This window comes from Myotis nattereri (assembly GCF_964212035.1).
Source record: "Myotis nattereri genome assembly, chromosome: 2".
In the NCBI taxonomy this organism is placed as follows: domain Eukaryota; kingdom Metazoa; phylum Chordata; class Mammalia; order Chiroptera; family Vespertilionidae; genus Myotis; species Myotis nattereri.
In genome coordinates this window covers 149677270-149697564 of record NC_138076.1, presented here as the reverse complement: position 1 = coordinate 149697564, position 20295 = coordinate 149677270, and the positions used below count along the sequence as shown (strand labels likewise).

Here is a 20295-nt window from a genome sequence, read left to right as displayed (position 1 = left end):
GAAGTGGAAACTTTGATCATTGCTGGTGGAGTCTAGTTATGCACAGCTATTTTGGAAAAGGAACAGAATTTAACAAAGCTAGACAAACACTTACCCGATGTGACCCAACAACTCCATTTCTTGGATAATACTCAAGAGAGGAGAGTGCATATGTTTACCAAAAACATGTGCAAGAATGTTCATAACAACTTGACTCATATTTACAAAAATGGAAAAATTCATCAATAATAGAATGGATAAATTGTGGTATATTTATATGAAGTACTACTACACAGAAAAAATAAACTATTATTACAAAGTGGCAACACATAAATGAATCTCAAAGACATAATATGGTATGAGATGAGCCACACATGAAGAAAAATATGCCCTTTCATTACATTTTTATGAAGCCCAGAACAGGAAAAACTCATGGTAATACAGATTAAAAGTGTGGCTGCCTTTGGAGAAATGTTGAGTGGAAAGAGGCATAGTGAACTTTCTGGGGTGCTGGATATATTCTGTATGTCTATCTCTGTGTTGACTACAGAGAAATAAGTAAAAATTTCTTCAGTCAGAAACTTAAAATTTGTTTCATTGAGGTGACTCAGCACTTTTTCCGCAGGAAAAATTAAGTTACACATCCATGAAAAGTAAAACAGCAACAAATAAACAGATATTCAAATTCCATGGTTTGAAGAGGGAGAGACTGGTAAGGAGAAAGAAAGATGTGAAAAACATAATTTCAAGAAATCAGGCAGTGGAAACTTCATTCACCAAGAATTTCTAATCACACATAGGTGGTTGCATTGGCTGGATCTTGGGGATTCTTTTTATTTTTTTATTTTTTTATTTTTTTAAGTACAACTTCCATTTATTTTCTCCCCAGAGAACTTTTCTTCACTCCTTAGGGACTTAGCTCCTTGCATGGGCTTTGGTGGAGGTCTTGGGGCAGCACCTGCAGGTCTAAATCGGGGTGGGGGTGTTCGTCCTTCCAGGCTTCAAGAAGACGATCCCTGACCACCTTGCTGTGAATGGCGCAGCTCGCACAGTAATGCAGCTTCACATACAGCTTGGGAAGCACATAGGCATTGAAGACACTCGCTCTGGAGGTGTCCCTAACCAGGGGTGGGCAAACTTTTTGACTCGAGGGCCACAATGGGTTCTTAAACTGGACCGGAGGGCCGGAACAAAAGCATGGATGGAGTGTTTGTGTGAACTAATATAAATTCAAAGTAAACATCGTTACATAAAAGGGTACGGTCTTTTTTTTTTTTTTTTTTTAGTCTTATTCATTTCAAACGGGCTGGATCCGGCCCGCGGGCGTAGTTTGCCCACGGCTGCCTAAGCGCTTCCCCTCTACTATGTTTCGAATGACAGACTTCTTAATGGCCTTGTCCTTGGGCATGCACAAGACAGGCGCAGTTGGTGCAACAAATAGGCTGCACATTCCTCGGCCTTTTTTGGCACAACTGTTATTCCTTCTTTTCTTGGCCATCTTGGAAACAAGGACCTGAGAGAGCTTATTATTTTTTTGATTGATTGATTGATTTTTTTTAGAGAGAGAGAGAGAGAGAGAGAGAGAGAGAGAGAGAGAGAGATTTGTTGTTCCACTTATTTGTGCATTCATTGGTTGATTCTTGTATATGCCCTGACCAGAGATCAACAAGTTATTCTTAAAGACCTATATACAGATGCAACCTTGGTGTATCCGGACGATGCTCTAACCAAATGAGCTACCCGGCCAGGGCTCTCAGGGATTCTTCATTGGTCTGACTTCTCCCTTCCCTAATCCTGGTTGTCTACTAGTATATTTATTTCAAGGGTTATGAAGGAATTTTTAAAATTGGAATTTCAATTTATTGTTGTAAATGTTAGAGAAATCAAACTATGATATTAATGCCTCACTTTCCTAAGTTAGGAGCTTACTGCTCCATCCCAAACCCTTTTTTCTGAGCTGAAGGATTTCAGGATCCATCTGTCTACATGGCATACTTATCTGGGATCTCAAGCGCAACATATTCCAAATTGGACTTATCATCTATCTCCTACCTACCCTACCCTCCTCCAGGTTTATCCACCATCCTGTATTCCTCAGAATTGGCCCATCAGAAACCCCAAAATCAAGCTAGCTGTTTCCCTCTACCTTATATCTCCCCATCCAAGCAATAAAAAAATTCTGCTGATTCTGATCCCTTCGTATCTTTTATCTCCTCTTGTGCATCCTGCATTCTTCTAGCTCAGCCTTTTCATCATTTATCTTGTAGATTGTAAAAGCAGTTTCTCAAAGCATGGTTTGTAGTCCACAGTACTCCTAAGAGACCATGAAATTATAAAAAATGAAAGCTTATTTTCCTTTTTAAGGACTACTGATGTACAATACCATATATTTTCATTTGCATATGCAACCAAGATTTAATTATTAACCACATAAGTGAGTTGCTAAGGATTACTGAAATTTTGCATTCATAAATTAAGATTAGACAGTAATAGGGTTTACTGGTTAAACTCCATTCTACAAAGAAATCTGGCTGAATGCAATGTTACTGTACATAAGTCGTTGGAATTACCCTAATCTTCAGAAAGGATGCCTGTTATCAGTGTCATGATTTTCAGTTCCTGCTTTTTATTGCTTTTTAATTCTAACTTCCCATAAATGTAGATTTGTACCACAGTGCTCTAGGTTTATAGTTATTCTTAAAGATCTATATACATTTTGATTTAAATAGTAACCACACACAATTCTAATGCTAAAGTAGACGTATATAAAATCCCACCAAATTTTGGTTTAAGAAAATGATGTTTCATTGGAATGACTCAGCACTTTTTCCTCAGGAATGTGACAAAGGTAGGATAAAGGTAGTTATGGGATCATTTCTTACCCCCGCAAGGTGGACCACAATCAAAAGAGTTAGAAGATCACTTCTTTACTATCATCTTGCCTTTTATTCTTCCTTCTTTCTGCGCGCGCGCGCGCGCGCACACACACACACACACACACACACACACAGAGTCACTTGAGACTGTACTACCAAAGGGTGGGTGAACTTTTTTACCCCAAAATATAAAAATATAATTGTGTTATTCCTCTTGCTGAGACTATTCCAGAGTTCCTACATTGCCTTCAGCATTTATTATTAACATACTTTATGTACTTCGCCTTTTAAGAACAAGTGAATAATAAATAAAGCTTTTGACCTCCTTCACAGAAAAGCATCCATGTACACCTATACACAATATAATTTTACATAACTCAGAGGTTTGGCAACACTCCTAAAGCCCATCCATAGATCTAAGGATTTCTCACTCAGCTCATATAATTTTAAAAAGTGAATCTTAGCCCTAGTCAGTTTGGCTCAGTGGATAGAGTGTCGGCCCACGGACTGAAGGATCTTCGGTTTGATTCCAGTCAAGGGAACATACTTCGGTTGCAGCTCGATCCCCGGCACATGTGGGAGGCAACCAAATAATGTGTCTCTCTCACAGTGATGTCTCTCTCTCTCTGTCTCTCCCCCTCCCTTCCACTCTCTCTAAAAATCAATGGAAAAATATCCTTGGATTAACAAAAGTAAGATAATAATAAAATAAATAAATAAAAAGTGAATCTCCTTTGAATAGCATAAAAGATCTTTTGCCTACTTAGCCAAACTCTTAATTCCCACTCCCTACTTTGAATTTTCAGAACACACCATGTTCTCTCTTATTCCTCCTTTTTAATTTGTTTTTAAATTTTATAATAGTTTGAGATTTACATAAAATTGCAAAGATAGTACAGATAGTTTCTGTACACCCATACCCACTTTCCCCTATATTAACATCTTACATCAGTATGGTACATTGTTAAACGTAATGCGTCAATATTGATATGTTATTATTAAAGTTTGTGCTTTATTCAGATTTCCTTAGTTTTTACCAAATGTTCTTTTTTTAAAATCTTGACCGATGATATTTTTTCCATTAATTTTTAGAGTGGAAAGGAGGGAGAGAGAGAGAAACATCGATGTGAAAGAGACACATGGATTGGTTGCCTCCCGCACACACCCCAGCCAGGATCAGGGACCAAGCCTGCAAACGAGGTGCCTGCCCTTGACTGGAATCCAACCCATGACCCTTCAGTCTGCGCGCTGATGCTCTATCCTCTGAGCCAAACCAGCGAGGGCCCAAATGTCCTTTTTCTTTTCCAGGATCCTATCCAGGGTACTATATTACACTTGTCCTATATTATCATGTCCTTTTATTTTAGTTCATCTTGGCTACAACAGTATTTCATACTCTCCTTGTTTCTGATGACTTTGACAGTTTTGAGGAGTACTGATCAAGTACTTTGTAGAATAACCCTTAATTAGGATTTTCCTCATGTTTTTTCTCATGACTGCCTAGGGTTATGCGTTTTGGGGAAGAAGACAATAGAAGTCACACACATTTTATCACATCATATTTGGAACACATACCATCATCTCATCACTGCTGCCATTGACCTTGGACACATGGCTGAGGTGATGTTGACTACATTTTCCCACTGGAAAACTGCTCCTCCCCACCCTCCCCACGCGGTGCTGTTTGGAAGGAGGTCCCTATGCACAGCCCACAGTTAAGGAGCGGGAAGTTATACTCCACTTCCTTGAGGGCAAAGGACCACACAAATTACTGGGAATCCATTTCCATGGGGTATTTGTCTATTCCCCCTGTCTTCGATTTTTAAATATGTTTTACCTCTCTCTGAAATGCTGGAATAACAGAACAACCCCAACATGTCAATGGCTTAACTCACAATTTCCCGTCCATGTCATCACATCTATCACGGTTCAGCCAGTGGTCTGTCTGTTTCCGTAGTCTCTCAGGCACCCAGGCTACCGCGGGTCCCCCACTGGGGTAGCTACTGGAGGTACAGAGGCTACCTGGAAAGTCATGTCAGTAGTCCCATCAGGAAATTCAGGTCAACCAAATCCATACACCACAATACACAGTACCTAACTTGCAATGTGATTGAATTTCTTACACACGGAAGGTATTTTAAGTGTAGTTTCTGTATTTTTAGGTTCATTTTATTTCCAAAATTAGTACTCATGTGTGTATGTGTGTTAGCTTTTCTATTTCAGAATATAACACATTAAAAACAACAATTTTAAAATATTTTTACTTGCCAAATGTTGAAACATTCATTCATTTTAAAGCAGTTAACCAGTCTATACTTTTATAACACTTCTAACTTGCTAAGTTACTCTTTAATTGAAAATCATTTTGAACCAGCTGTCAAGGAAACTGTTTTCCAAAATAAATGTGTGAGAAACTGGCACTGGATCCTATCACCTTTGGGTCAGCTCACGGTGAGACCTGTGTGTCCGTGGCGCCGTGTTGTGAGTTCAGGTCCTATCTGACTGAGCTGATTCCCGGGCCAGCAATCAGTTACCTCGCAAAGGTAGAATATTGACCCGAGGGTGAGAGGTGAGAAGTCGTGTGGCTGCATCCAAAACAACTTGGAGTGAAGACAAAAGAGAGAATAACATTATCTTCAATGAAATGTGTACATATAAATTATTGCTAATAATGAGTTAAGCATATGCCCGGGCTGGTATGGCTCAGTTGGTTGGGCATTGTCCCATGCACCAAGAGGTTGCCGGGTCGATTCCCAGTTAGGGTACATACCCAGGTTGTGGGCTGGATTCCCTATGTGGAGTGTGCAGGAAGCAGCCAACCAATGTATCTTTCTCACATCGATGTTTTTTTCTCTCTCCTCCCTTCCTCTCTAAAAATCAATGAAAAATCTTTTTTTTTTTTAAAGTTAAGCATATTTTCTTATTTGCTTGCTAAGGGTAGAAATAAAGTTTCTGTTTGTCAAAAGGGAGAAAATACAACCTAAGCTTATGATCTTACTCCCCTATTTTCAACAATTTTCTCTCTCCAACATTTTGTAATGTTATCAAGCTAATTTAAAGATTGAAATCACGCCCTAACTGGTTTTGCTCAGTGGATAGAGCATCAGCCTGCAGACTGAAGGGTTCCGAGTTCCATTCCGGTCAAGGGCACATGCCTGGGTTGTGGGCTCGATCCCTAGTTGGGGGCGTGCAGGAGGCAGCCGATCAATGATTCTCTCTCATCATTTATGTTTCTCTCTCTCTCTTTCTCTCTGAAATCAATAAAAATATATTTTTTAAAAAATATTGAAATCACTAATTTCTAATTCAATGAATGAAAATTTAATGAATATGCAGTTGCATTGGCACAAATGTAAAGAGCATAGAGAACCTTACACCTGAACATCTTACTTAATAAAGAAGTGAAATCAGAAAACTCTTCTGAAAAGAGGAAATGAAAGTAGGAACATTTCCATCTCTTTGCAAACAAAATTACATTGCCACATGTTTGAAAAATCAGTTAGCCATTTCATTATAATGTCTCAATGTTGAATGCCCAATTATTGTGTAAATTCAGAAAGGATTTTTGTAACTTGACCAAAGTGGGAAGGAAAACATTTGTTTATCACTTGAAAAGGGGAAGTGAGACCCAGCCAAAGTTCTATTTGCATTGACCTGGAGGCTTAAAGATAACAGAAATAATTGAGTGTGCAGAAAGTATTCACAAAGAAATCAAAAGCCAACGAGAATTATCAGTTGCTCACACACCAAGCATATTGATTTTTTAAACAGCCTCTAATTGCTCAATGGCATTGCCTGGTATTCAACCTACTTCTTAGAGAAAACTCACTTTTAAAATAAATATATAAAAAGGGGGTTGCACGACTCTAGCAGGAACTAAGATCAGACAAGAGACAGGCAAAGAAGTTTTAGTATATCCATAGAATATCTTCCCTTTTCACTTCAATTTTTACAAGCAAACGTGGTTCACTGAAAAGACTCTGGGACGGCCCTGAATCGAAATCCCCGCTCTGCCACTTACTAGGTATATTTCTGTGGCCAAGTAACCCTCCTCTGGGACACAGTCTTTCATCTGTAAATGGAAATAATGCCTACCTCAAGGCCCCTGCAAGAATGACAGGTCATGTTTATTAAGTAACTAACACTTGGCAAGCATTCCATAAACAAAAGCTAGTATCATTTATCTTTCCTTTTTCCTTTCTCTCTGGGTAATCACCAATCTTGATGAGTCAAACCTCCTAAATATCTCTTGAACCCTACCCACCATCATCTGCCATCTGGATTACTTGTCACTTAAAATATATACTATATGTTGGAGTGAGGAGGAGGAGGAGGAGGAAGAGAGAGAGAGAGAGACTGATGTGAGGGAGAAACATCAGTTGATCATCTTCCATATGAACCCTAACAGGTGTGTGTCCTGACCGGGTATCCAACTGGCAACCTTTCAGAGCATAGGATGACACTCCAACCAACTGAGCCACACCAGCCTGGGCTACTTGTCATTTCTCTGGCAGCAGGCCCTGAATCCAATCTAGGGTGATTTTTTTTTTAAAGCTTTTGATCCTATTACTCTCCAGTTTCATACTTATGAATAGCTTCTCATTGTCTTGGGGATTACGTCTCAAATCACACTGCTCTGCTCACCCCTCCAACCTCATTTCTCTTCACCAGTTTTCACCAGACATCCTCGCACATCTTTCAGTGTCTGCATGGCAGATGGAGGAAAGAGCAGGAGTGAAGGCAGAGAAGAGGGTGAGTGCATGGCAGATGCCAACAAGGGTAAAACCGCTGTCACTGGTGGGAGAGCGCATGCAGAGTTCCCTAGGCTAGTGCTCTGCATTAGGCTTAGTGATTGCGTGGTAGGCTTCAAACACAATAACTTGCAGCACAGTATTGATTGGCGCTACAGTAGAATTAATTCCTCTGGTGTGTGTTAAATCTCGTTATTTCCTCTTGGTTTGAACCTGACTCAACACACAACAGCAGCAAGACCATGGAGTGAATTAAGTGCACAAGTTAAATGGTTTCTGGAACTTGGATCATGTCCGGAGACTCGGGACAGAAATGATCTTGCTATTTTGCGAAGAGCGGGAGTTTAAATGACAGGGACATTGAGAGCTAAAAGAACAGAAAGTGACCACCAACGCTGGGGGGAAATCACTGGTCTGAATGAGGCAGACCCAATTACTTACCATTCGCCAGCCTCCCAGGACCCCAGGACCCAACAAAATTGAGCCTTGGGGTGGGGTCAAGCCCTGCCCCTAAGGCAGGAAATGTTCCCAGGGATGTCCCCCTGACCTGCAGCCAGGCTGCTGGACGCCCAGGGAGCCGATGCTGGGAGTGCGGGGCCTGTTCCCTAGGCTGTTCCACAGCCAGACGAAGGCCAGCAGCTCCACTAGTTGAGTGAGGAATTGCTTCACCTTAACCTTTCAGCCTGGCAAGGTGCAAGGTGTTGTTCCTCCTCTACCCTGGGCTCCCACCCTCCCAACTCGCCCACCCCTGCATCTCCCAGGAGCGATGCTGCCTCAGCAGAGGTGAGACCAGGCTCTCTGCTTCCCTGAGCCGAACTCCACAGGGATGGGAGCCACGCAGCTGCCCAGCCATGGTTTCCCAAGGGGCTCAACAGCTCCAAGGAAACGGATTGCTTCACTGGCAAGTGATTATTTCTGCTCTTTGACGAAACCCGTGCCAATGCCTCCTTCCATTAAGACAATTTTGATTGACGGGTGCCCGTCATTTTAGAAGGCTTTCCCTCCCCTCTTTCCCCAATGCAGTTTTCCACGTTTCTCAAGGCAATTTCAATGATTGAATGCTAACAAACAGGATTGCAGAAACAGTCACAAAAAGTAGTGATGGGGAACCCTTTTCCCCCTCCCTACTTGGGAGTCCATTCTGGGGGACCCTTTTTCCCCTCCCTCCATGGGAGTCAGTTCTGTGGGACTCTTTCCCTCTCCTCATGTGGGAGTCTGTACTTGTTCTTCAATAAATCTCCATCTTTGCTCTACCACTTTCTGTCCATGGATTCATTCTTCGATTTCGGGGGACAAAGAATCCGGGTTCCAGTCCAAAAATTCGGTATCAGATGGTGCGTCGGCTGGGGAAATCCTCTGTAAATTAATCAAGCCTCTTCACGTCGAATGTTGTACTGAGTGATCATCCCACTCTCGCCTATGCTGGAAAAAATGGACAGCCTCTTTGATGCTCCATTAGCTCACTGCCATTTTCCATTGCCCATCATCAAATCCCATCTAATCAACCTCAGCTATTCCAATGAAAATAATGAAAATTCTCACTGTACTTTTGAGTTGCCTTTATGGAGAACACAGAAACTTCTGGATCAATTGAGTTAAGCCCAGTCTGTTGAAACCATAGAATCACTACTCAGGACCATCTCTAGAAACATCATCGAGAGACGTGCTGATGGAGATCTTGTGTCCCGTGATAAGCTGGGCAACATGGAAGGCTTGCTTCACCCCGCAGTGCTGTGTGAGCAATGAAGTGCTATGCCAAGTGCACTAAGACTTTCCCAAACTTGAACTTTTGTCAAAGAACAAATGGCCATAATTGTGTAGGTCTATTTTCAAACTCTATTCTGTTCCTTTCATCTCTGTTCTTAGCCAAATGCCAGTACCACACTATTTTTATTACTGTAGCTTTATTGTGAAATATTCTTAAAATTGGGTAGTGTGCCACGTCATTGTTCGTTTTCAAAGTTATCATGCAAGTGTAGTTCCTTTGTTTTTGATTTTGTGTGTATATATCTGAAAAAGACATCCTGCTAATAGTTGCATATGTATTGCATGAAGTCTAAAATCAGTTTAGGAAGAACTGACATCTTTGCCATATTTAGTTTTCCATGGTATTGTTCTCTGTTAATATAGGCCTTCTGTGATATTTGAAATATTTAGTTTTAATTTTTGGAGTTGTTTGTTGATTGATATAGAAATGTAACTCATTTTTGTGCGTTAGCATTATATTTTATAGCCTTAATTTACTGACTGAAGTGCCCTTATTAATTCTAGGAGGTGTTTTGTATAGTCCTGGAATTTTCTACATGGAAAATCATGTCATTTGTGAATAGGAGCAGTTTTATTTCTGTGCTTTCAATTTCTATGCTTTTAATTCCTTTTCCTTGTCTATTGGCTTGGCTAAGACTTACAGGACCATGTTAATGTGAGTTGTGAGACTAGGTATGCTTGTCCTGCACCTGAACTGAGGGTGAAACTATTAGTCTTTCGTCATTGAGTATGGTATTTGTTGGAAACGTGTAGGTGCCCCTATAGGGTTGAAGAACCTACTTTCTAAACCTGAATGTTAAGAGTCTTTTTTATCATGAATTGATGTTGAATCTTGTCAAATGCTTTTTCTGCATCTGTTGATATGATCTTGTTTTTTTTTTCTCCTTTAAATTGTTTAAAGAAAAAAAAGTAGTGATGGCATAAATTATAGTGAAAAAGGCTATGAAGACAGAGAGGTCTGTCCCAATTGTCTGAGTCACTGAAAACCAAACGCCGAGGCTTACCTCCGGGGTTAATGGAGACCTGAGTCATGGAACCAAACAGCCATGTTCAGGAAACCAATTTAACCTCCAGGGCTCTCACTGCCCACTCTCCAGTCACAGTCTAACCAGAGCAAGTCTCCATCCAAGAGTCTAGGTAATGGTGCAGCGGGTGTACATCCGTATACCCTAAGTGGGTGCAAGAAGCATCACTTTGCTTTATTTTTCTAAATCCAACAAAACTTACCTCTAAGTCCCACTTCCCCAAGTGCTGAGGCACTGAGTCCTTTTTAGCTCCTTTGGCTGCTGCTGTTTGAACACTTGGAGCTGCCCAGGAGCTTCCAGGCATCTCAAGAAACTACAAAGTCCAGCAACTGCAGAGCCTGGGTGACCTTGGAGCTTCAGGCCGTGCCTGAGATGTCCACACGGGGGTTAGTGCCCACGCTGCCAGGAGCATTCGAAGGCAGGAAGCACATTTTCTGAGATTCACCGAGTCCCAAGGCAGGGCAATTTGTGATCCATGTCCCCAGCAGCTACCTGCCATCCAAGAGGCTCCTTGCCATTGCTCTCTCTGGGCCCACTTGGAAGTGGGGATGCAGGGCCCTGACACCCTTTGAACCAGGAAGTTCAAAGGCCTATCGTCTCAGATCTGGCCAAATCTGTATCCTCAATGCCCATGGCCGCAGTGGCTCTCCTCTCCTCTTTATCCTCCCCCTCAATGAACTGAGTCTCCCAAACAAAAGCCTGTGTGAGACGTAGTGTCCCAGGAGCTTGGCAACTTGTGTTTTATTTCAAGAACTACAAAGGCTATTTCTTGTACTAGCTTTCTTCAGTCTTTAAAAAAAGTAATGATGCAATAAAATGATTCTACCAAAATTGCGCTGTAGTGAGATGGTCTCTCAGGTTATTCTCTATATAGCTTATGTGCCAATTTACTGCTCAGTGAAAATGAACATTTAACTTCTTTCCTTTTTTAGGGGGGGTTGTGGGGGGATGGGCTTGAAAGAATGTTACAAACTGCACAGGCCCAGCTGCCAGGCCTAGCTGCCTGTTTTATCTCAACTCCCTAGGCTTCCCCCACTAGAGATAGGAACAGAGAGAATGACGCCCTCCCCAAGGCTGTTCCTTCAGGAGATAGCCCCAACAAAGGGCAGGCTGAGTAAACCAGCCTTCAGTCAACCTTGAGATAGACCAGGAATGATGACTAAACCTTCAGCCTTGTCAGGACAACTCAGACCCCTTTGGAAATCCTTTGTTCCCCTCTCTCCCTCCTGCATGCGACCCCTCCCTAATGTATAATTTTTACCCATAAATATCTGGAAAACTCTCTGTTCGGGGCCCAACTCCTCTGCTCCTGCGTGAGTACGAGTTGTTCCCCAGCATGCTGGAATAAAGCCTCTTGCTGATTGCATCAAGTGATGTCTCCTGCGGATGATTGGGTCGCCGTCAATCTATGGGACAGAGTGAGGGTCCCTCTTGGGGGGTCTCACATTTGGGGGCTCGTCCGGGATTAGACGACCACCCCTCATCCGTGGAGCCGACCTTGGAGGTAAGAAGGGGTACCCCAAGTTGTTTGTCTTTGTCTTGTGTTTGTTAAGCAGTCTGGATTTGAGTGCGCGCTTTCGGTTTGGCAGCCGTTCAGCAACTCGTGAGAGTGGCCAAACAGTGGTCGGTAGACGTGCCTGGAGGACCACAGGTTGCAGCCCTGGGGGACGCCCCAAGGGAAGAGGGGGAGTCAAGGGACGCCTTGAGCCCCCGTTTGGGGGGGGGTGTAAAAGCCCCCATCTGGGGGGGTGTAAAAGCCCCCATCTGGCTTTTTTTCAGTTTTTCTTCCGCGGGGTCGGAAGGCTGTTCTTAGGTGTCTTTGTTTGTTTGGTGTTTGTGTTCTTTTGTTTGATTTTGTAGACTCACTGGACGGACGCTATGGGACAGACTCAAACTACTCCTTTAAGCATTATGGTCGTTTTAAAGTCAAGGGCTGGGTCAAACCTGCTTACCAGCCTCAGGTGTGGTTTTCCAGAACTACTGAGAACTTGGGACCTTGAAGCTTACTGAATTCAAATGATAAAAACTTATGTCTTGCATTTTTGAAGGTTATTCTTAAAAATGTTACTGATTGAGAAAAACTGTGTGTTGTGTTAGCTAAATGCCTTTGCTGAATGAATGTCTGGTGAAAGTGTGCGAGTGTGGAGGGAGGGGGCCTGCCCTCTCCTCTCCTTTGTGTGGCTCCACAACTTTGGTCAGGCGGGTACCTGAGTGAAGATCTGTGAAAACAGGTCACCCCTCCCTTGTCTGTCTCTCGTCACCGATCATCATGAGGTCGGGACAAAGTAAACCTGCTGTTCTTAATTACATGTTAAAAAATGTTTTAAGGAATACAATAGAGATTGTAAAATTAAAATGAATGCTAAAATACTGAGGAAGCATGAGTGAACTGAGTGAACAGCTGTTTGTTTGTGTGGAACTAGCCAATTTGCTACCGAGAGGGGGGACTGGATGCAGTCTTAACTCCTCCGGTAGGTTCTCACCAAAACGTTGGTCAAGAATTCTGTTCTGGGACATGGGTGCCAGGAGTGCCCCCACGCCCGTCTGGGGAGTTGGGCATTGTTTTGTTTATCTGCTCAGCTCCAGTCTGGGCTAGTCTACTGAGAGTGTGAATACGAGTGTTCATCTATTTTGGCTGCTCATTACTAGTCTGTGTAAAGTGAAAGTTACTTTGATTTATTTTGCATTTCTGTTAATTCATCTGGCTGAACGTTTGGACTGGACCCGCGGTGGGCTGCAAGAATCTCTAGCAGTTCTCAGAGTCTTTTGCTCATCACTACAGAAGGAATCAGCCCACTTAGTTAATATAAATTTCTGTCTATCAGTTGCTCTTACCTGGGTTGTAAATCGCTGTAATTCCAAGATTGCTTATAAAAGAGTAAAAGAAAAAATCTATGAGAAAAAGCAGCCTGGGCTGAGAGAAGTGGGGCGGGGGAGGGTTGGCAGTTATGCTGCTGGCTGCAAACCTAACAGGTCTTATCAATGAACTTCAAGGTTACAAAAAGTAACTGTAAGCACAGTCTTTCTCTGCCCTGGTTTATTCTTTTAACCCTTCCAATGCTAAATTAAACCGATACCTGTTCTTAGTTTTGTCACAAAAGGTCTAGATATATCTTAAGAATAAAAGTACTTTAAAATGTGTTCATAAATATTAATCTAAAATTGCTGACTGTTCACTTTTGGTAATCATTAAAAGATTAAGGTTTCTAAGAATTAACAAATTCTAATACATTAAAAACTAAACTCCCAGGAGAAAAGCGGAGGAGAAACAGACCTGAAATCTGCAGCCACCCTGGTGATTTAGAAGTTTAGAACTGTTTACTAGGCAGACTCAACCCCTGAGAGCCAGGTCAAAGAAGGGGGGGCTGGATGCCTGAGCTGCCCGCTGCCCTGAAAGAAGAAGCGGCAGCGAGACAAGTAGGGAAAGCTGTGGATAGAGCTAGCGGAAGCTCCCTGTTTGCAAATGTACTAAAAGGGTTTAGTACCTGTTGCTGCTGGAAGAGGAGGGGTTAATATCTCCTTCCAGTGCACTCCCTTAAAAGAGGCCTGGTTGCTGCTCTGCCACAAAGGGAACTGGTAAAAAGGCAAAAAGCAGGGCCCTAAGGGTTAACAAAAAAGCACTCTCCCTGGACCTGGGAACTATCAGGACTTTGAAATTCTCCAGGAGAGGAGGAGTCTGACACAGACTGGACAAAACCTCGTTGGGTTAGAAAAACCGGAGGCTGCATATTGAACTTATAGACTGCAGTTTACTGGACAGAGGTCCAAGCCCAGTTATATAGGGGTTAAGCTACCTTGTACAGCAAAACAACTTTCTCCTGTGCCAGAATACATTTTAAGAAAATTGTATAATAGACTCAGATGATGCCTGCATCTTCATAAACATGGTTTCAGAAAGACAAGGACAATTTTACCTTATATAGAAAGGTGAAAGAGTGGACTTTAGTCACCTCCCTAAAATGTTTGTATAGCCCTACCATATCTCATGTTTAGTAGCGGAGGATTTGACTGCCTGAAGAGGCCATGATGCCAATATTATGTTTCATTGTATTAATGTGTTGTATTAACCTTCAATTCTCTTACAGGTTTAAATGTAGCTGTAACTGGCAAATGTCCAGTCTCCCACACTGAGGAACATTGCTATAGCTATGTGTTAGCTGTCCTGGAAGGGGACTATGTGGGGTGAACTCCAAAAGTAAAGGGTGTCTAGCTGCCAAGAGGGCAGGTGCCCAACTGGGCAAAGGAGAATACCCATCAGGTTTTAGTCTCTATCGAGAGACAGTTGACAGTTGGCAGCCTGTATACTATCTTATAGGCCTGTGTGACCATGCCCATGTCAGAGGTGGCACAAAACCTCAACTGTAAAAAACTGGGAAAAGCCTGTTTAGAATAGAAGGTCTAAGGCATGGTTATGCATTTCTAAAAAACATAGAAAGAAGGTTTAAAGGCTGGTTTGAAAGTATGAAATTTAGAAAGGTTGTGTATGTGATAAGAAGGAGAAAAAAAAAATGTTAAAAGAAAATTAATCAAATGATACAGGCCAGTAGGTCAGAAAGAGTAAATAATTTACATTCTGCCTCCCTAAACAGAGGGTAAATAGTTATGCCAAAGTACTTAGGGAAAATGATAAAAAAAATATAACAGTTACAAGGAAAATCAGAAGACCTTACGGCAGGTCAGTGGCTTTTTCTCCTTATGTAATTCCTCTGAAATTTGGCAATGCTTAATAAATCATGGCAATGCACTTCTTTGCATAAATTCAGTAAGACTGGTTTCCAATAGTAGTTTTATTGACCAAAAACTTTGACTGGAACATCATGTTTTAAAGAGTTCTGTCTGAGCTCTGAAGACTTGAAGCCAATAAAAGTGCCACAGGAAAAGCCTGGTATCCTGCTCGAGAGCCCTGAAGATGGCTGGCGCTGGAGCGTCAGGCCCATGCCCTACCATCACTGGCGGTTGGTCAGAGTAGAAGGGGAGCAATAAGGATGCCTCTGCATCCCTGCGAAACCCCCACACACTCTGGGCCGCAACGAGTAGGAGGGCTACTGAGATGGGCCTTAAAGCCTAGAGCGTGGGCTCAGGTGGAGTTGCTACAGGTGAGGGATTCACCTAACGCAGCAGATACTGCAGGCAGGCCTGATGGCAGCTGGATGGCTTGGCTTCCTGGCCCTACGGGGCACATTAAGGTTCAACCATGAAATTCCAGCACAGGTAGTCGGTTACCATTCTTGTTGTGTTTATGCAAACATCAGGCCAAATTGAATACAGTAGATAAATTGGTCTTGATTTGGCTTTTTGATAGCCATAGAGGAGTTTTAAGAAGAAAAATCCTATTGCAACAGAGGTTATTAAAACTGAAATGTTTTCTTTCCCTCCCACCAGACCATTTGTTACAGTTTGTCTCCGCCAGGTCACAAGCCCACCTCCTTCTGTGCCCAGGCCTCATCGTCCCTCTGACAGACAGCAAGGATCTCTTGGCTCTGAGAGAAACTTCTGTCCCTCCTCAGCACGAAGCAGTTACAGAAGAGAATTCAACGCCCATTTTCCCTGAAAGAATTCAGAGCCAGGATCCTTGAGGTAATATAGGAGGCAGTTAGACAGACATGAGCAGAGCAAGGACGATGGGCCAACTGGCACTGACTCCCCAGAAGCAGGAGGGAACTAGGCTGCAGACAAAGCAGCCCAGGAGGCTGCCCTAAAGCCAGTGGGGCCTTTACAGATTCTAGTGACTCTTCCAGACCCTGTACTACTCATCTCACCAGTTTACTCAAGTTCTTTCAGGTTTTACAGTCTACCCAGCAAGCAGACCAGAAGCACGTCCAAGATGATCTGCCTGTATCCGGTTCATCCCTTCCAACCTGGTGACACTGTTTGAGTAAAGAAATTTGCCACCCAAGGACTGAAAGGACCACCCCCACGGCAGTCAGGTCGACGGGATACCGACTGGTCACCTTTATCAGAGCAGCAATACCAGTCTCTCCGCCAGAAAGATAGTTTCGAAAAGGAATGTCTAGAGACAAAAGTTCCATGATTAGAACTTACCAAAAAGCAAATGGGAGAATGAAAGAATGTTACAAACTGCACAGGCCCAGCTGCCAGGCCTAGCTGCCTGTTTTATCTCAACTCCCTAGGCTTCCCCCACTAGAGATAGGAACAGAGAGAATGACGCCCTCCCCAAGGCTGTTCCTTCAGGAGATAGCCCCAACAAAGGGCAGGCTGAGTAAACCAGCCTTCAGTCAACCTTGAGATAGACCAGGAATGATGACTAAACCTTCAGCCTTGTCAGGACAACTCAGACCCCTTTGGAAATCCTTTGTTCCCCTCTCTCCCTCCTGCATGCGACCCCTCCCTAATGTATAATTTTTACCCATAAATATCTGGAAAACTCTCTGTTCGGGGCCCAACTCCTCTGCTCCTGCGTGAGTACGAGTTGTGCCCCAGCATGCTGGAATAAAGCCTCTTGCTGATTGCATCAAGTGATGTCTCCTGCGGATGATTGGGTCGCCGTCAATCTATGGGACAGAGTGAGGGTCCCTCTTGGGGGGTCTCACAGGCTCAGCCCACACCTCTTGTCCCTCCAGCAGTGTCTGTGACTTTCCTTGGTCCTGCAAGGAATAGACGAGGTTGCCACACAACAGAAGGGGGCAAAGTCCAGAACCTCCATGGCTGGGCCCGGGGTCTGGCCGCATCAGTCAGCACCACATCTGCCACATGTCATAGAGTCGGAATGCTGAGGTCTACAGTCTGGAGTGGGCCTCTGTGATCTCAGGCCCCAGCTCAGGGGACAGGGAGCGGTCCCTCCCCACTTTGTCCCCCCCTCCCCAGAGGAGTAGTGAACCCATGCCCTGGCTGCACTAGGCTGAGGGAGGGTGTCACGTGACCTCCCCCATGTCTGGAGCCCCGCAGCGCAGCAAGGTCAATGTACACAGGAGTCAGATCCCTGCACAGCTGCTGACCACACACATCCCTTGCCCCCTCTGGGCCTCCGTTTCCTTAAATTTTAAAATGAGAACAAATAAAAGCATCCTATCTCATAGGATTTTTCTGAGGTTTAAATCACTTAGTATCCATGCCCCGATCCTCTTCCTGAAACCTGTGTTCCCTGCCCCAACTCCAGCAGTCCTCTCTCCCTCGGTATCAGCAGTCCCGAACCTAACTTCTTTCCATTGAAATCTTAGAAACCATTGATCTGGGTTCAGAGGAGCTGAACAGGAGAAAGATGAGTATAAAATTAAATGCAAGAATGCTCCTGAAAAATATGACTGAGTTCATACATACAGAGGGATGCCGAAGACTTCAACTAATCATTATTGAGGAATTCTGCACATTCCTGTGTATGGATGTCATTATTTAGTATTTTGGTCATTGCAAGTCACATATGCTGAAAGAAGAAAGCTTAGAAAATGCTAAAAGATACAAAGTAAATAAAATATCTGAGAGGTGTTTGTAAATAACCACTGCAAACATTTCAGTGTAGGTTTTTTAGTTCTTTCTCTAACACAGTCTAACCTTTTATCACAAAATACATATGTGTATTTTTAAAATTCAAGTAAAGTGTTATAAATTTGATGGTGAAAAATAGCCCTAATCTTTCTCATGTAATGCCCAACATTAGAGGTAATCCCTTTTTCACTTTTCTTGCTATTTTTTTTAGTATTTACTGCCATGTGTCTCAAGACCATGTTGATTCTACTATTTCTCGATTTTCAATCATAGATATTTTCTATTTATCTCCACCAAGGAAGATGAAAATTAGCTCTCTCTCAATTCCCCCTGCCATTGCTGTTCCTCTTTCTTATTTTTAAAAAATATTTATTGTTGAAAGTATGACATATGTCCCCTTTTTTCTGCCATTGACCTGTTCCTCTTTATAAGCATTCACACTCACAGGTGAGTATAATATGATAGCATAATTTGGTAGTGTTTCCATTCTTTTTTTTTATTAATTAAATCTTTATTCAGATTATTACGTGTTTCCATTCTTAAGTTTTTTTCTTGGTATTAGTCATTTTTTTTCTGTTTGTTTAGCTTTCCATGTGCTTATTCATGTACTGATTCATCAGCCAGAGTGTCAGCCAGAGCTGTCAACCCCCCTTCAGTGGGATCGGACATTCCAGGCCTTCTCTGCTGTTTTCCCATGAAGTCCACACTGGTCTGCACTCCCAGGGCCTTGATCCCTATTGCTCCAGTCTGGATCGGCCTCTCTTTAACCTGCAACACAGCTGTCAACGTTGGACAACACTGCTTTCTTCATTCGGTAATTTCCTCCACTTCCCTTCTGTGTTAGAACCCTGTTTCCTTTCTTATTTGCTCTTTTTTAAAAATGGAACATATCCTTCAGAGCCATCCTGGTAACAGGTGCAAAGAGGCAAAGTTTTTCTATCCTTCTGTATCTGAGAATGTCTTTTTCTTCCCTCTTCTCAGAATCGACTATTTAACTGGATATAGGATTCTGAGTTGAATATCATTGTCCTTAAATGTTCAATTTTCTCTTTGTCCCTGGTTTTCTGAAACCTGATGATGATGTGTATTGCTCTGGATTTAACTCCATACCATTGTACTGGGGACTTTTGATCTGGAGACCTTGTGTTCTTCAGTTATGTGAATTTATTTTATATTTCCTTTTCCTCTTAATTCTTTTAAAAAAATATTTTCATTGATTTCAGAGAGGAAGGAAGAGGGAGAGAGAGATAGAAACATCAATGATGAGAGAGAAGCATTGATTGGCTGCCACCTGCAAACGCCCCACTGGGGATCGAGTCCACAACTCAGGCATGTGCCCTTGACCAGAATGGAACCTGGGACCTTGTAGTTCGCAGGTCAACGCTCTATCCACTGAGCCAAACTGGCTAGGGCTTCCTCTTAATTCCTTTTAAGAATTCCTATTAATTGGCTGTTTGATCTCTTTTTTAAAAAAATATGTTTTTATTGATTTCATAGAGAAGGAAAGAGAGATAGAAACATCAATGATAAGAGTCATTGATCAGCTGCCTCCTGCATGCCCCCTACTGGGGATCAAGCCCTAAACAAGGCATGTACCCTGACTGGGAATTGAACCAATTACCTCTTGATTCATAGGTTGACCATCAACCACTGAGCCACACCAGCTGGGCTCTTTGATCTCTTTATTCTCTAATTCTCATCTTTTCTCTCCTGTTTTGTTTTGTTTTTTAATCTGTCTTTTGATGCTATTTCTGAGAACATATCTCAAATTATCTCTTAACTCATCTAGTAACATTTTATTCAGATCAGGGGCTCCTTTTTTATTCTGATTATTTCTTTATTATAGTATCCTTACTTGTTCCATGGATATGGTATTTTGTCATTTCTCTGAGGTATTCTAGATGCTCTTTAGGATTGACTTGGAAAGAATATAAAGAGAACCAAAGATTATTTATTTCAATGGCTTTCTCTCTCTTTGGGTCCTGAAAATCTGTCTCATTACTTATTACTAAAGAATTAAGTTCAGCTGGCGTGGCTGGGTGGTTGAGCACTGACCTATGAACAAGGAGGTCACGTTTCCACAGTCCCGGGTTGTGGGTTCAAACCCCAATGGGGGGTGTGCAGGAGGCAGCCAATCATTGATTCTCTCATCATAGATGTTTCTATCTTTCTCTACCTCTCCCTTCCGCTCTGAAATCAATAAACATATATTAAAAAAATAAAAAAATTGCCGAAACCGGTTTGGTTCAGTGGATAGAGCGTCGGCCTGCGGACTGAGGGGTCCCAGGTTCGATTCCGGTCAAGGGCATGTACCTGGGTTGCGGGCACATCCCTAGTGGGAGGTGTGCAGGAGGCGGCTGATCGATGTTTCTCTCTCATCGATGTTTCTAACTCTCTATCTCTCTCCCTTCCTCTCTGTAAAAAATCAATAAAATATATTTTAAAAAAAATTAA

At 42.6% G+C, this 20295-nt stretch overlaps 1 pseudogene across 1 annotated transcript; it reads right to left on the bottom strand.

Annotated features, from left to right (window-relative positions):
- Nucleotides 1-836: 836 nt before the first annotated feature.
- LOC308513886 (small ribosomal subunit protein eS26-like) lies at nucleotides 837-1477 on the bottom strand (annotated as a pseudogene). Its single transcript has 2 exons — nucleotides 1343-1477; nucleotides 837-1117 (listed from the first exon to the last, which is right to left on the bottom strand). The product of its transcript is annotated as a small ribosomal subunit protein eS26-like (transcript).
- Between the last annotated feature and the right edge of the window lie 18818 nt (nucleotides 1478-20295).